Source organism: Cricetulus griseus, chromosome 5 (assembly GCF_003668045.3).
Source record: "Cricetulus griseus strain 17A/GY chromosome 5, alternate assembly CriGri-PICRH-1.0, whole genome shotgun sequence".
NCBI lineage: Eukaryota > Metazoa > Chordata > Mammalia > Rodentia > Cricetidae > Cricetulus > Cricetulus griseus.
The window spans coordinates 129,792,833-129,807,889 of NC_048598.1; the positions used below are offsets into that span (position 1 = coordinate 129,792,833).

Genomic DNA, 15,057 nt, shown 5'->3' on the forward strand with positions numbered 1-15,057 from the left:
CAGAAGGGCAAGAGGCACACAGAGAAGGGGGAGGGAAGATGTGAACTGGGGTGGGGTTGGGGTGGGGTCAGGGACAGAGAACAAGAAGCACAGCTGCAAACTGCCAACCAGTATCTAACATCATGAGTAACGTTTTTTGCAGCTAAGGCTGAGTAATAGGGATGACACCATCACATTACATTGTTTGGTTTGTGCAAAGGCGCTGGAAAAATCTGAACAAGAATGCCCTATCCAAAAGTGATAATGGTGCAAGGTTTCCAATACAGCTCCAGCTCTTTGTCCTTTTCCCCAACATTTAGGGAGTAAGGACTGCCAAAATTTTGCCCACCTAGCTCTCCTGGGCCAGAATCTCCTGCTGGACAGATTAAGGATGCAGACCCCCCCACACCAGGCCTCATAAAGCGGCATCCTAGTTAGCAGATTCCTCAGAAGCTGGCCATCCCTACCAAAGTTTGCCAAACACTGAGATAGTTTCTTCTTTTGCTGTTATCAACATTCCCTCCCCACCTTTGCCATTAGCAGCCAAAGTTGGTGTCAGGTGTCCTTATACATATTAGGGCTGTCAGTTTAGGAAAATATGCAGCTCAAATACCTCTGCTCAGAAATTCTAGGGTTCAAAAGAACCTTAAATGCTAGCAGAGTTTTTCAGATACTGGAATGTTTGCATCTATTTAATGAGAAGTCTTGGGACTGGTACCCAAGTCTAAATATAAACTTCATTTATGTTCCAGATATAGCTTGAAACATGCAGCCTGGAGGTAACTTTGTATAAAATTTTGAGCACTCCCAGATTTCAACTACAATTACAACCCATCCCATGAAGGCTGGTGGGGAGCTTTCAATTGTGGAATCATGCTAGCATGATTTTAGAGACGTTACCATATATATTGCATATCCTAAGATATATGTATTTTCTGCATATAGCTCATGTGATCTTTTTAAAAAGTTCTGTTTCTAAGAGCATTAGCTCTCATCTTCATGGTTTTTTCTTTCACTAATTACTTGCTAATAATAATCCAACACTTCTGAAGAAAGCACTGCCCATAGTTAATGCATTCAACAGTATAAAACATCAAGAGTTTAGTGCTGATGTAAAAACCAAAAGCCCTAGAAAAGAACACTGACTGAAATAATATTTTTTATTATGTACTGTATTCTACAAAATGGACTCAACCTGCAGGAGTATATGTAATAAAATTACAGTAAATATGTGAAAATCAAAACAGGGGAAATGAAACAGGAGAGCAAATTAAAACACAGACAGTGTAAACTGGATTACAGCTGAGCCACCGATGTGAATTCTGAATTCTAAAGCAAAGGGAAAGGGGAACCAGAGTCAGTAACACCATGTTAACCATGCTGAAGCCACACTAACTTCTCGGGAGAAATATTCCCATGGCCCTTCAGTTTACCAAGCTGTTCCTAGTGTAGTGGTTCTCAAAGTGTGGTCTCAAGGCCAGCAGGACGGGCACCTCCCGGCAACCTGCTAAAAATACACAGCCTCAGAGGTCAGGGTGAGAGCCAGCCGCTCATGTAACAAACCCTGCAAGTGATTGTCACACCAGCTGCACACTGAGGACACTTGCCTTGCTTTATCTTCACATGGCTTACAGCAGTGGTTGGTTACACACCTGTCCAGAAACATCCCAACACTACCCCAGGGTTTTTATCCCCACAGCAGATCCTAGTTCATTCTACAGAGTAATGAGGGTAAAGCTGATCTACAAAGTCAGGAAACGTGGGGCCCAGTGGACAGCTGGACTGTGGAAGGGAAGTACAGGCTGTGTGATCCACATCTCCCAGGGCCTGGCACATGCCAACAGGCTTCAGAACATTTTTCTGGATAGTGGATAAATGTGTGAAATGAATGGACATCCACTCAACAATAGACAGTGATTGTCCACCGTTTGGGGTACCTATAAGCCAATACAGTACGTCATTTTTGAAAGGCTGTAAAGTGTTTCCATGAATTTGTTTCAGTTGGAGGAAAATGACATTATGGTCAAACATCTTCCTTTCCTAAATTATATATATATATATATATATATATATATATATATATATATTATATATATTAAAATTTGCACAAAAGCCTTCTGCAGTAGTTCTGCAGTTTTAGCTCCATGGTCCAGTAAGAAGATATAATTAGTATCAGCCCAGCTTTACAGATGGGAAGCTCCCACAGGAGGGTGGACTCATCACCCTTAAGTCCTCTGACCCCTGGCCTGGGTGTTCGACTTTTCACAAACATCCGTGTCTGCTGCACAGCAGCGAAGCACTGACAGTTCTGTTTTCTTCCACTTTTCTTACAGTTCGGCTGGGAGAAGTTTGCCTGTCTCAGGCATGGCACAGGATCCCACAGACATCAGAGAGCAGGCCTTTGCATTTGTTGAGAAACACACAAGGCTCAAAGGCCAGCCATCTCTCTCAATTGCTGGTAACGAGAAAGAAAAGGCTAATGGTGGGCTGCCAGGGTCTGGAATCTGCAGCAGAAATCGCATTAGAGATTGCTGCCATGCCCAGTGGCCCCGGACAATCTAGGAAGACTGATTCCAACCAATGTAGTAGTTCTCATCCAACTTTTCTCCCTGGGAAACCCTGACCTGCCATACCATTTCGTAAGGCTCGCACACACACCTGGAAGCTCTTCCGAGCCTCCCAGGTCAAGAGCCTATTGTCCACCTGGGGGCACAATATTTACTGTCAATCACAAAGTTACAAGCAAGGCTTAAATAATCTCTGGGAAGGTCACATTCTTTCTGATTCCAGGTCACGGGCCCTTCAACTAAGCCGGAGTTAAGGAGTTGGCATCAACACTCATTCATCCAGCTTTTCATCCAGTACACACATATGGGACACCACTATGCACTAGATACCACACTGGGTACTGAAAATAGGGAAATCCGGGGAGGAGAGCAGAACCAAATGGCTGCATAGCTGGGGTGTGCCTCTTGCCCTGTGACCGCACCCATGTGACCGCACCCTGGGTGAACCTCTGTGGCTGCTACAACATAGCTGACATCTGATGCATGGGGTCTCTCCCTCTCTCTCCTGGGGCAGCAGCATCTCCTACTGGTTTCTTGGGTACCATGAAGATGTTGGCATCTGAATAGTTTAGACTGGGGAAGAGGTGGGTCTAGGTCCCTTTGAGCACTAGCTACTGACTCCACTCTTCTCTACAGTCATAATTCACACTGTCTTCTGCTTTCTCTCTTTCCTCTTTTCTTATTGCCATACCTTTTACCATCTCTTAAGCTCTAGCTCTCTGCTGTGCTGACATGGGGAAAGCTCTCATTGTTCCAGAAGCAATGGGACATGTCAGAAAGTAGACAAATCAACAGAGTTCTCTACAGTCAAAAACACTGCTTCCCAAACCTCAAGCTTAGCGCCCTTACTGCTGTATTACAGTAGAGAAGATGCCAGGAGCAAGAGTTCTGACAGGTATTCTCAGCAGGTTCAAGGCTGGGGAGGCCTGGGGTCCTGTTGTCCAACTTTCAATTGCATTAAAGAGCTGCAGGAACCTCGAATGCCTCAGAACCTTTGGCAACTGAGGCTAATACAAACTCGCACACACAGAGAGAGAGAGAGAGACAGAGAGAGAGAGAGAGAGAGAGACCTTGTAACATGGCTGGTGAAGGGTATTGCTTGCATAAGGATTTGCACTAATTACCAAGTCTGTATACAAGCTTCCTTGCCTAATGAATACCATTCATATTCTCAAAGCAATTAATGTAAGGTTGCAATGACTAGCTCCTTTTTCCTCACACCCGGAAACTGTGAACTCTGAGCCATTGCCTCCAAAGTACCTGATGCCAAGCTTGGCTTCCCCAAAAGTGATGATCAGTCAACCTACAATCTATTCCTGCTGACTTTCCTGAAGGAGGATCAGGTCAAAAGGCAAGTCAAAGAATCTTTTCCTCAAAGGTTTGGATTTCCTTCCTGTGTTGTTCCCTTACTCACTGTGACCTTCTCTCACTGAAATAAAGAAATACAAAAGGATACAAAGCCATGGGAATGATCTTCCGAATGTAACAGTTTGCTTAAAGTTCCTTCAGTTTTTTTTTTTTTGATATTACATTTTTAATTTGATGTTTCTTCAGTTTTATGAGTCTCTTCTCTTTAGGAAAGGAGATGCAATAGACAGCCATATAGTTACTTTATGTCTTACTTGGTGAACCTGAAATACAGAAATAAAATCCTATTACCTGAAAACATCACACACCTTCAAAGTGTGCAAATGCTACTCCTACACACGTCGGGAGGACCAGGCCTCATTTGCAAAGAGCTTTGCAATCAGTTTCATCAGCTAACAAAGACTGCCTACTACAGGTTGGGAAACTGAGGCAAAAAGGCAAGATGGGAGTTGCAGAACCAGGATGTGGTAATGCCCAGGCTTTGGTCTCTCTCTGTAACTTTTCTCTCTATGTTTTTATCTTTAAGTCATTGCCACCTTCCAGCACTGTCAACCACCCCACAGGATCCCTGCCAGCTGACCCCTTACATGTGTCTTTTGCTCCAGTTATGCCTTCTTTATTAAATCCTGTGTGATTACCTATATAATCTTGTGTCTGGATCCTGCTCCTCCAAGAGCCAAAAACGAGATTATTCACCAGTGTGTCCTCACTACTTGATCGTCACAGGCAACCACAGAATACATGCTAATACGATTTGTTTGGGTTTTCATCTTAGAAGACATGGGTGTCTTCAGCTTAAAAAATAAATAAAAGGAGCAACACATAAAGTGGCAAATGAAACTCTAAGTGGAAATACACAGAAATGTACATAACTCAGCCTCTCTCCACTGCCTACCACAGCACTGGAAAATGCTAAAACAGACTTTATAATTTGCGGTTACTTCTGTTACTAATACATTACCTAGGAAAGTGGGTGAAATATGCATCCCTTCCCATCCCTTTTACAGAAACTAATGAACTAAAAGAGAGCTTTACATACATTGCCCAGCCAGGCATGGTGGCACACTCCTTTAATCCCAGCACTGGTGAGGTAGAGGCAGGTGGATCACCGAGCTTGAGGCCAGCCTAGTCTACATAGAGAGACCCTGTCTTGAAAAACCAAAATAATAATAATAATATACTTCCCAGAGCCAACTTACTAAACTAAATTGCAAACAGAATGGAATGACTGAAAAGCAAAATGTGAACATATGAAATATCACAAATTATATCCATTGTCAAAACTTTTCCTCCTAAAAGAGGTAGGAACTCCAACTTTCTTCCATACCTTACACAAATGGACAGGAGTCTTCCAAGATGCTGTCCTTTACCTGCCTCTGTATCTGAAAGGACAGCTCAAAGCATGTGGGACCTATGGAAACACACTAACCCAAACCATCCAAATGAACACAACCTGCCTTGGAATTCACTGTCAGTGAATGGTGAACAAAACTTCTATTTCTATCATTTTCCCTGGTGCTGATCTCCATTCCGAGGGTCTTTACTTCCAGGACATGACTATCACCTACTCCCGAGGGCGCACTCTGGAACACCTCTGTCCAGAAACCTATATCCCTTAACAGCCTCTTTCCCCTCTCCTGTTACACCTGATTTTGGCTGAGTTGAGGGACTGTGTTCTGTTAACCCTTTAGGCCCTTTTTGGCCATATGTCCTTCTTTGTTTTTAAAATCCCTCCTACACACCCACTTCTCCCTGCCCCCGTCCCCCCACAACCCCGGCTTGCCTTTTCAGCCACATCTAACTGGTAAAATTCTACCCAGGGCCAATCTTATCATCTGTTGCCTCTGCTCAGATACAACCTAGGGCCACATACCTGAGCCACTGTGTGTGTGTGTGTGTACATGTGTGTGTGTACATGTGTGTGTACATGTGTGTGTCTGTGTTTGTGTGTGTCCACGTGCATATGAATATGCATATTTCATGTGTGCATATAGTGTGACAGGTATACACACAGGTGTTTGCTTGTACCTGTGGAGGCCAGAGGTCAACCTCAGGTGTCTCCCTTAGTTGATCCTCTGCCTCATGTTTTCTCTTGGAGACATGGTATTAATTTGACCAGACTGTTAGCCAGCAAGCCCTAGGTTTCACCTGCTTCTACCTTGCTGGTGCTGGGACTGCAAGCATGCACCAGAACACCTGGTTTGGTTTTTCTTTGTTGTTGTTGTTTATTTTTTATGTGGGTTCTTTGGATCAAACTCAAGGCCTCAATGTCCCCATTCTGTGGATTGCACCATCTCTCTAGCCCCAAACTCACAGTTTCAGCTCTCCATTGGGTCTCAGTATCTCTTCAGATTTCTTTTGCTTTCCTCTCATCATCTCATTTCCCTCTTCCTTCCAAGACTCCTCCAAACATTGTCTTCAAGATCTGCACCCCACGATACCTTGCTATGGCACACTAAAGCTGACTGGGGGCTGACTGTCTCAACTCCAGCACCTGTGCGCTCTACCCTCACCCCTACCTCTGAGTATTTTTCTGGGAGTCTTCTCCCACCCGCCCCTCCACTCTTCCCTCATGTCCCCTGTGACTGCATTCTCTGGCTACTCCTTAACTCTTTGTATTCTCCAACATTAAACTACTCATGTGGTTCCAATGATCTCCATATGTAGATGACTCCCAGATTCCTGTCTCCGCCACCCATCTTCTCAGAGATTCAGACTCATTCAACTGTGCAATGGGCACTTCAAAAGAATCAGTCATTACTGGGGCTCCCACACCCATCTCTCCTCCTACACGGACTCTAAGTCCATTCCATATTCACAGTAGGACCTGAGGAGTCACTCTGGCGTCTGTCTCATCCATGCCTTTAGCCAGCTGATCAAAGTTACACATCCTGGGCCCTTTGAAAACTCATCTTCTCTCTTGCCTTCTCCTTCACCACTTTCCTGCATGTGTGATCTTCTCACATCTGGCCTATTACACCAATAGCTTCCTGACATCAAGCCTCAGATCTATGACCCACTGAGCTGCTGTGGCAACCCATTCCAAAGGGAGACCTGGTTAAAAGTCTTTGGTGGTTCTCTGATGCGTACAGCACATGCTCTGAGACCTCACAGCACACACCTTGATCTTCACAGCCACGCCCCCATCTACATCACTCCCTCACTAGTTCCCAAACCCCACACATGCCTTATACTGCATTAGCATTAAGACACTTGCACTGGCAAGCACACAAAGTGCTCATCAGCGCCATTTGGGCTGCTCTCTTAGTCTACAATGCCGACTCTTTTTAAAAATATATATATTTTCCCCTCTCTTTCCTTCATCCAAACCATCCCATGTTCACTGCCCCTTGCTCTCTTTCAAATTGATGGCCTCTTTTTTTTTTCAATCATTGTCACACACACACACACACACACACACACACACACACACACACACACACACACAGACACTTGTTCCTAAATACATAAATACAACATGCTCAGTCCGTATGTCACTTACATGTATATATTTTCAGGGCTGACCACTTATGCTAGGTAACTAATTTGTGTGCTCTTCCCTGGGGAAGACTATTTCTTCCGTTCATAGCATCCTGTATTTACCTACAGTTCTTTGTCTGTGGTTGAGACCCCATGAGCTTCTCCCTCCCACATTAACATCCCCCCTGGTTTTATCCTTGCTCAGGTCATGTTTAGGCAGCCATGCTGGTGAAACTTCCTGGGTGTGGCTTCTCTAACATTTCTAGGAGACACAATCTCAAAGAAACCTTCCTGTTCCTCTGGCTCTTACACTTTTTCTGTCCCCTCATCTGCAGTGACCCCTGAGCCTTACTTAGGTGCAGGAGTTGTGTCACGAGGTGGAACTTGGATGTACGATTCTGCATCTTGATTGGCTGTGGTTTTCTGTAATGTTCTCTGTGGCAGAGGAAATGTTCCTGATGAGGGTGAGAACTACACCCATCTGTGGGCATAAGGATAAACATTTAGAATGTCGTTGGGAATTGTGCTGGCTGGTAAAGTGACAGCTGTAGGTTCTCCTCCCAGATCCATAACTTTATTGGCCCTCTACAGGAGTAGTTGGCTAAGTTCTCAGCACCAGGCATGAATTCCTCCTTGTTGGCTGTGCCTGAAGTTCAGTTAGAGAGCTGTTGGTCACCTACTGAACCTTTCATGGTTAGCATGTAATGCTGGTCGTTGTTGTGGTTCAGAAGCATCACAGCTGAGTGGGACTGTTGGTTGCCTCCCTCCTTTGGAAGACTGCATGACGCCTTCTGGTACCACTAAAGCTAGTCTTCAGAGAGGCAGCTTTCAGGTCAGACCCAGTTCAGGTCCTCTGTGCCCTGAGTCTGAAGTACATGGTGTCTTCAGCAAGAGGGACTTAACCTCCTACCTCTAGGGGTAAAGAACAAGGACAATAGCAATAGCTTATGTTTTAAGAGTCTCTTGGACAACCTTAACCAACAGCTCAAAAGAGGGCTTCTCGTGCCTACTGTTGGTGTTTTCGTTAGATAGTCTATGGCTCTTGGGGGCAGCATTGTCAGCCCAGATGGGAAATTTAAACTTAAACTATAGATGTATATTTATATATCAATATAAATGTATTATAGATATTTTTATGTAGCTAATAGTATGATTCCTTATGATTTTTCCAGACACTCTGACTTGTTTTACCCTTATTTCTCCTTATTCTATATTTATCTCCCATTGTTCTCACTAAGTAGAGTATGCCCCCCATTTTTTCTATAATCCACCTGTGATCCAAACAGAGAGTTCTCAAAAAAAAAAAAAAAAAACAGAAATAAAAACGGCTACAAAAGTATCTCAAAAAGTAAAATAAAATAAAAAAAAAACATTAATCACCCCTGGTATTTAGGGAAATGAGGGGGTTCGGGGCACACCCTCATTCACTGCTGGTGGAATCCCATAGTGGTGCAGCCACTATGGAAATCAGTGTGGAGAATTCTCAAAAAGCTAAAAATAAGTCCACCAGATGACCCAGCTAAACCATTCTTTGGTGTACACCTAAAGGACTGGACATAGACTCCACAGATACTCGCTCAGCCATGTTCCTTGCTGCTCTATTCATAACAGCTAGGAAATAGAAACAAACCAAATGTCCTCCAACTGATGGCTGGATAATGAAAATGTGGTACACTATGGGGTACTATTCTTTTGAGAAAGAAACAACAAACAAAGAAACCATGAATTTTGTAGGCAAACGGATGGACTAGAAAAGATCATATTGAGGTCACCCAGACTCATAAGGACAGATGTCTCCCATCCTTTCTTACTGGAGGCTCCTACAGATGTGAGTTCATGGCCTGGAGTCACTGCAAGCATCAGGAAGGTGAAACGGGACCATTGCTGTCAGGGGAGGGGGTGAAGAACAGAGAAGAAAATTGCAGGGTACAAGTGGATCTCTTCCTCTCTTATCCGCTCCTCATCAGGACCAGCCCTGCTCATTATCCGACACTCCAGCATGCTGACTGCTCCAGAAGCTTTGTTCTTTCACAGGGGATGGGGGCTGTGTCTTGGGATCGGCCTTTAATGACACTCATCACATAAAGGCGATACTGACCCCACCTGCCTGTCAGAGGTCTGTCATTCTAGGGCACCTGCTCCTCTAAGACTGAAGCTTCTCCTTACACATCCTCTCGCCCAGGAACTAACCCAGTATCAGGGAGCTGTTGACGGATTGTGGAGCTTTCACGAAACATGTTTCTTCCATTACACTGGCCCAAATGGCACAGGCATTCAAGAAAAAGGAACCTCTCTTTCTCTTGCTTTGATGGTTGCAAACTGATCTCGAGAGGAACCCTTGGCTATCCCATCTCTTCTGTAGCACAGCCACATGATGCACAATTGGTACAAATCTGTAGTAATGTAGATAAGCAACAAACAGTCAAACGCAAAGGAATTTGTGATTTTCCACAGACACAGGTGAATTCAGCAACTGATATTACCCCAAACAGTAAGAACATTCCAATAATCAAAGGTTTTGCTGGCTGTGTGTTGTTTTCTGACCTCCACACATGTGCCTGTACAAATACCAGGCACACTGACCTTGTCTTGGTCACTAGGAGGTCAGATGACTGCCCCTTTCGGCAGCCATGACAGTAACATGTGCTTGCCTGACCTTGTCTTGGTCATTAGGAGGTCAGATGCCTGCCTCGTGGCAAGGAACCAATCAGAAGTTAGCTGGTGGTGCTATGCTTTACGGCTCTGGGTGTGCTTTACGGACAAGTGCACAGCAATGACGCGCAGAGCATAGCAACCATCCTGGGAGGGCCTATGGACCATAACAACCAGTTGGCCAATCAACACAGTGCAAACCCTCCAAGCCTGGAGGCACACCAATCCTGAGTCAGTGCGTACCTCTAGACACTCCCCTTACACTGCCCTATAAGATCTCTATGCAGTGACTTCAAATCATCTTTCCTAGCCATCTGCCATGGCGGGTGGATGAAAGGCCCGAGCTAACATGGGGTTAGCTTGTTAAACAACTATAATAAAGTCTCGTGCAGTTTGCATCATATATATATATATATATATATATATATATATATATATATTATATATATCAGGCACACACACCAAGCAAGTGAGTGACCATGTGTGGAACATGGTACTAAAATGATTATTTTTAAACAAATATTTGTTTATTTGTAGGTAGGGGGGGTGAACTGAATGGGAGGGTCCGCCATTCTTATTCTGAGTGTTACAGTCCCCCCTGTCCCTCTCAGGCACTGGTACCCAAGATATTTGATGTGAAAAAAAGTGGCTGCCCCTCAATAAAAGATTCTGGTGTGTCCATAATGCTGCCAATTGTAACAGCAAGAACATCCTGATATGGTTCCAGTTGCAATAAGCCTTTGCTTGCTTCTTGATCCTCAGGCCCTGGAAGCCACATGGCTAAGGCAACTGAGCAGCAAAGGAAAGCTGAAGCTTTTGCCTTTCTTGTGATGATAATTTGTAAAGACGTGTTTCCATAGCATACAAGAATACAAATCATTTTGTCCAAAGAAAACACACATGGCTTTTAAAAAGGAAATGTAAATGTTTAGTTCCAGGCATCATTTTAGCCTCTAAGTTTTTATGATAATGTAAAACAGAGGAAAAACAATTCCATTTGCTAGACTTGCATCCCTCCTTCCCCTCTGAGTTATATAAGAAAGCATTTTCCAAGCAGACAACACTACATGATGAATGCCATGTTCATTACTTTCTAAACATTGCTGTCCCTAAAGATGATCACAAGACATAGTAATTCAATACTACATATACTATATAAAATGATTTAGTAACTATATGGTGTTCCTGGGGAGAATTCTTGTGCCATGGCTCTGAGGAACTCCCTCTGTGGTAAGGTGGCTTCAGAATTATCTATCAAGATTCTTACATCCCAAGCTGCTGCTGACTACACTCTGAACTGATGGAAATGTTCTACATCGGAGACATCCAAAATGTCTGTCGCTACTGGTGTGTGGACATAGAGAAGGACTTGTAATAGGGCTGACATGATAAGGGACTGAGTTTTTTATTTCCCTTCATTTCAAGTTGAAATAGCCACATATGGCCACAATACTGAGCAGCACATTCTAAAACCTCCACTGCTTCTGGGGGTTCATTCCTCACCTTTTAACAATAGGAAATTAGGATGCAGGCAGCCTCTCACATAAAACAGTCTACTTCACATCTTAGGTAAGTTCTAGGAAAGGGGTTCCACCATAGTTCAATACCGGTCAGAAGAATTTTACCTATGGGATCTATCATGGAATTTCTTATACAAATAGAACATGTTAACATTGCCGGAGGTTCTAAAATAGTGTCCTGAAGAAAAAGAAGAAAGCAAAGAAACAAACCCACAATATATTATTTTGCTTATGAATCATTCTCAGGATTACTCTGGCACCACTAAATTGACCATCTCAGTGCCAGCCTTTAGGACTGGAGAGCCAACAGAAGGAATATTGGAATGTGGACATCAGTTATGGATGCTCCAGGCACAGCCTGAAACTCCCAAGACCCAGCCCTGCCTCAGAAACCAATGTCATCCAGAATTCATTTACCAGACATTTCCTTGGTGCCCACTATATGTCAGTCCTGAAGCTGGACATACTAAGTTGAGGAACTCAGTTCCTGTCGTTTGGGAGTTAGATGTTGGGAGGAAGGACGTATAAACACATTATGATACAACATGGTAAGTCTCTCTCTGCGAGAGGTGATCTGACCTCTCCCTGAAGAATCACAGAAGAAGGAGGTAACATTTGAACTGAGTACTCAGAATAAGGACTTAATATAGTGAAAGAAGGAAGGGGGCAATCCAACCCCTGAGGCTCACCAAGGTGGGAAGCAGGCCGAAGAGCCTGATGGAAAATGCAGGAAGTGTTGCTCAAGTACAAATTTGGAGTCAGGGAGTGGTGAGGAACAGGTTACAATGACACCGGGTCAAAGAACTTGGTCTTCAGTGTGCATGCAGTGGGGAGTAGCTGCCTGGTAACATAGTAAAGAGGGGATTTACAGAAGCCAAGAGAAACAGGAGACCGGCTTCACCATAGAAATCAGTAGTAAGGACCTACACACAGGCTACTACAATAGAAATCAAGAAAAGAGAAACCTGAGAAATTTCCAGAACTAGAAAATAAACTGTAATTATAATCTGCTACCCCAGGTGACCGGATGGATGTGGGAGCTAAAGAAAACAGGCATTAGGGATGACTCCCAGATTATTAGCTTTGATGACTCTATGAATGGGGCTAACTGAAAAAGAATACAGCCAGAAGCCACTCACGTATATTACACTCTCATCCTGCACTGGATATTGTACTAATGCTTCATGGCTACCTCAGAAGATGCTTGTGAGGTAGATAGCGTTGTCTCTACTTCAAAAAGAAGCTGAGAACATGCCTCAACGGGTAAAGACATTTGCCTGCTGACCTGAGAGTTTGATCCCAGAACATACATAAAGATAGAAGGAGAGAATCAACTCCACAGAATCCTTTGACCTACACACATATGCCATGGCACACATACAATCCCACACGCACACATCCTCCTACACAGATCTCACACACACACACACACACACACACACACACACACACACACACACACACACCACTAATAATAAAGTTAGAAAATTTAAATGCAAAACATTGAAACTTGGAAATAAATGACTCGCTCAAGATCAAACATTCAGTAAGAGTAAGAGCCACTATTCAGATCCAGTTTTTACTGAAAACCACTGTGCAACAGTCTAAACCCAACAGATAAGACAGGGCTGGGAGGACTGGTGATTCGTTCTAGGCCTGTAGAGTTTCTGAAGCCTTTTCAGACACATTCATGGTAACCAGCAGATGGCTGGACTCCAGGCTGCAAAGCCAGGCAGACAGACACATGGGACCATCAGCCCGTGCATGGAAATGAAGACCCAGGGAACAGACGTGAGGCCCAAACCTAAGGGTGCATGAGAAAAGTAACCTTCCCTGAACTAAACTCCAAAAAGGATGGATAGGCAAAGAATGAGACGCCCGCTAAAGCAATATTGGGCAGAAAGGCAGCAGGAAAGAAACATGTCCGTGGGATGAGCCAAGACTCTTCAAGAGCTAACAGTAGGCAGGCTATGTTAGCAACTGGGGCAACAAGAGCTGCAGTGCATCCACTGGGTTAGGCACTGAGACACGCAGAAATGGGAAAACACCAACCATTTCGTGGCCAAGGAAGAAACACTGACCAAAGCAGCAGAGTCTAGGAGACAGCCAAGCAGATGGGATGCCCCTGGAGAAAACCAGGTGGTGGTGACTGCAATTACGCTTAAAGTTTATAGACACCAAAAGGGAAATTGGTGGTCACTCCACATAACCATTCTCAAGTTTCTCAATAAGGTTGGATGCAAAGTCATCTGTGAAGTCAGGGGTTGGAGAGGCCTGAAGGAGAATTGTGGCTTCGTGAAGTAAACACTTGATGGAACAAAGAGGACGAGAGGGCCGCACCCTCCTACCCAGTGCAGCCTGATGCCCAGTAGGGAGAAAGCAGTCCTGACTTCAGCGTGCCATCCAAGGATGGCAGGTGCATTGGTAGGTATGCCACAGGATTGGAGGTACTGATCATGTTCCAAGGACTTTCCACTTCACAGTCCATTCACATCGGGCTGTGCACAGGCAGCACCCCTCGACTCAGAGAGGGTTCCAGCCACAGAGCAAATAACCAGGGAAGATAACAGGTTCCGCCGTGAAGATCTCCCAGGATAGGATAGCCCTAATAAAGTGCTGAACCCTGCTTTGTCAGTTAAATACGTGACTCCTGCTGTGAGAGCCTATGAGACAAAAATCAACTGATTCTCAAACCACATCAGCATCAGCGGTGGGCTGGTAAGAAGGCTCAGGGAGTGAAAGCACTTGCCTTTAAACATGACAGCCTGAGCTCAGCCTACACTGAGGGAGAGAGTCCTACAAGTTGTCCTCTGAACTCCACGTGTGCAGAATAAATAAGTGTGTGTATGTATATGTATGAGATATGTATGAGAGAGAGAAAGAGGGGGGAGAGAGAGGGAGGGAGAAAGGAGAGAGAGAGAGCACATGATATAGTCAGTAGCAAAGCTAGAAATGGCCTGTGGAAACCTTCTGTCCCTTGGCTTTCAGATTGCACAGCAATTTGGCATAGGAGAATCTTGGTTCTTAAAAATGAGCCCAGGGCTCAGTGTGAGGGGAAAACCAGTAACCACAAACAATCTGGAATATGAAGTGACAAAAGGATGAAGTGGGTACCAGTCCCTCCTCCTTGGAAAGTCAACAGGACATCCACCTGGGGACTAGCAACAATGGAAATGCTTGCCTCCAGACTTCAGTTCCTCCCAGCTCCCCCAGATAACCCACCTCACAAGACAATGGAAACGTCAGGTCACCCTCCTGTTCCATGCCCCTCAGCCACACTCCCACTTCCTCTTTCACCTGTGTGAGCTGTCATCTTTCCATGAAGGAATGCCAAGCGCGCTCGCTCGCTGGGCAGTCTGACTGGCACTTCCTGCTCTTCAGGTTCTCTGCATGCTTCAAAAGGGTGGCTAGCAATGTGCGACAGACCAACCGGAAAGACTACCCTCCCCACAGGCTGAGCTCCAGGTGTCAGCCCCTTGTGAGTCACCTGC

At 44.7% G+C, this 15,057-nt stretch overlaps 1 protein-coding gene across 1 annotated transcript in view; it reads right to left on the reverse strand.

Annotated features, from left to right (window-relative positions):
- The window catches only part of Prkch (protein kinase C eta), a 200,684-nt gene that overhangs the window by 154,286 nt on the left and 31,341 nt on the right, over positions 1-15,057 (reverse strand). The gene's annotated exons all lie outside the window — the stretch shown is intronic.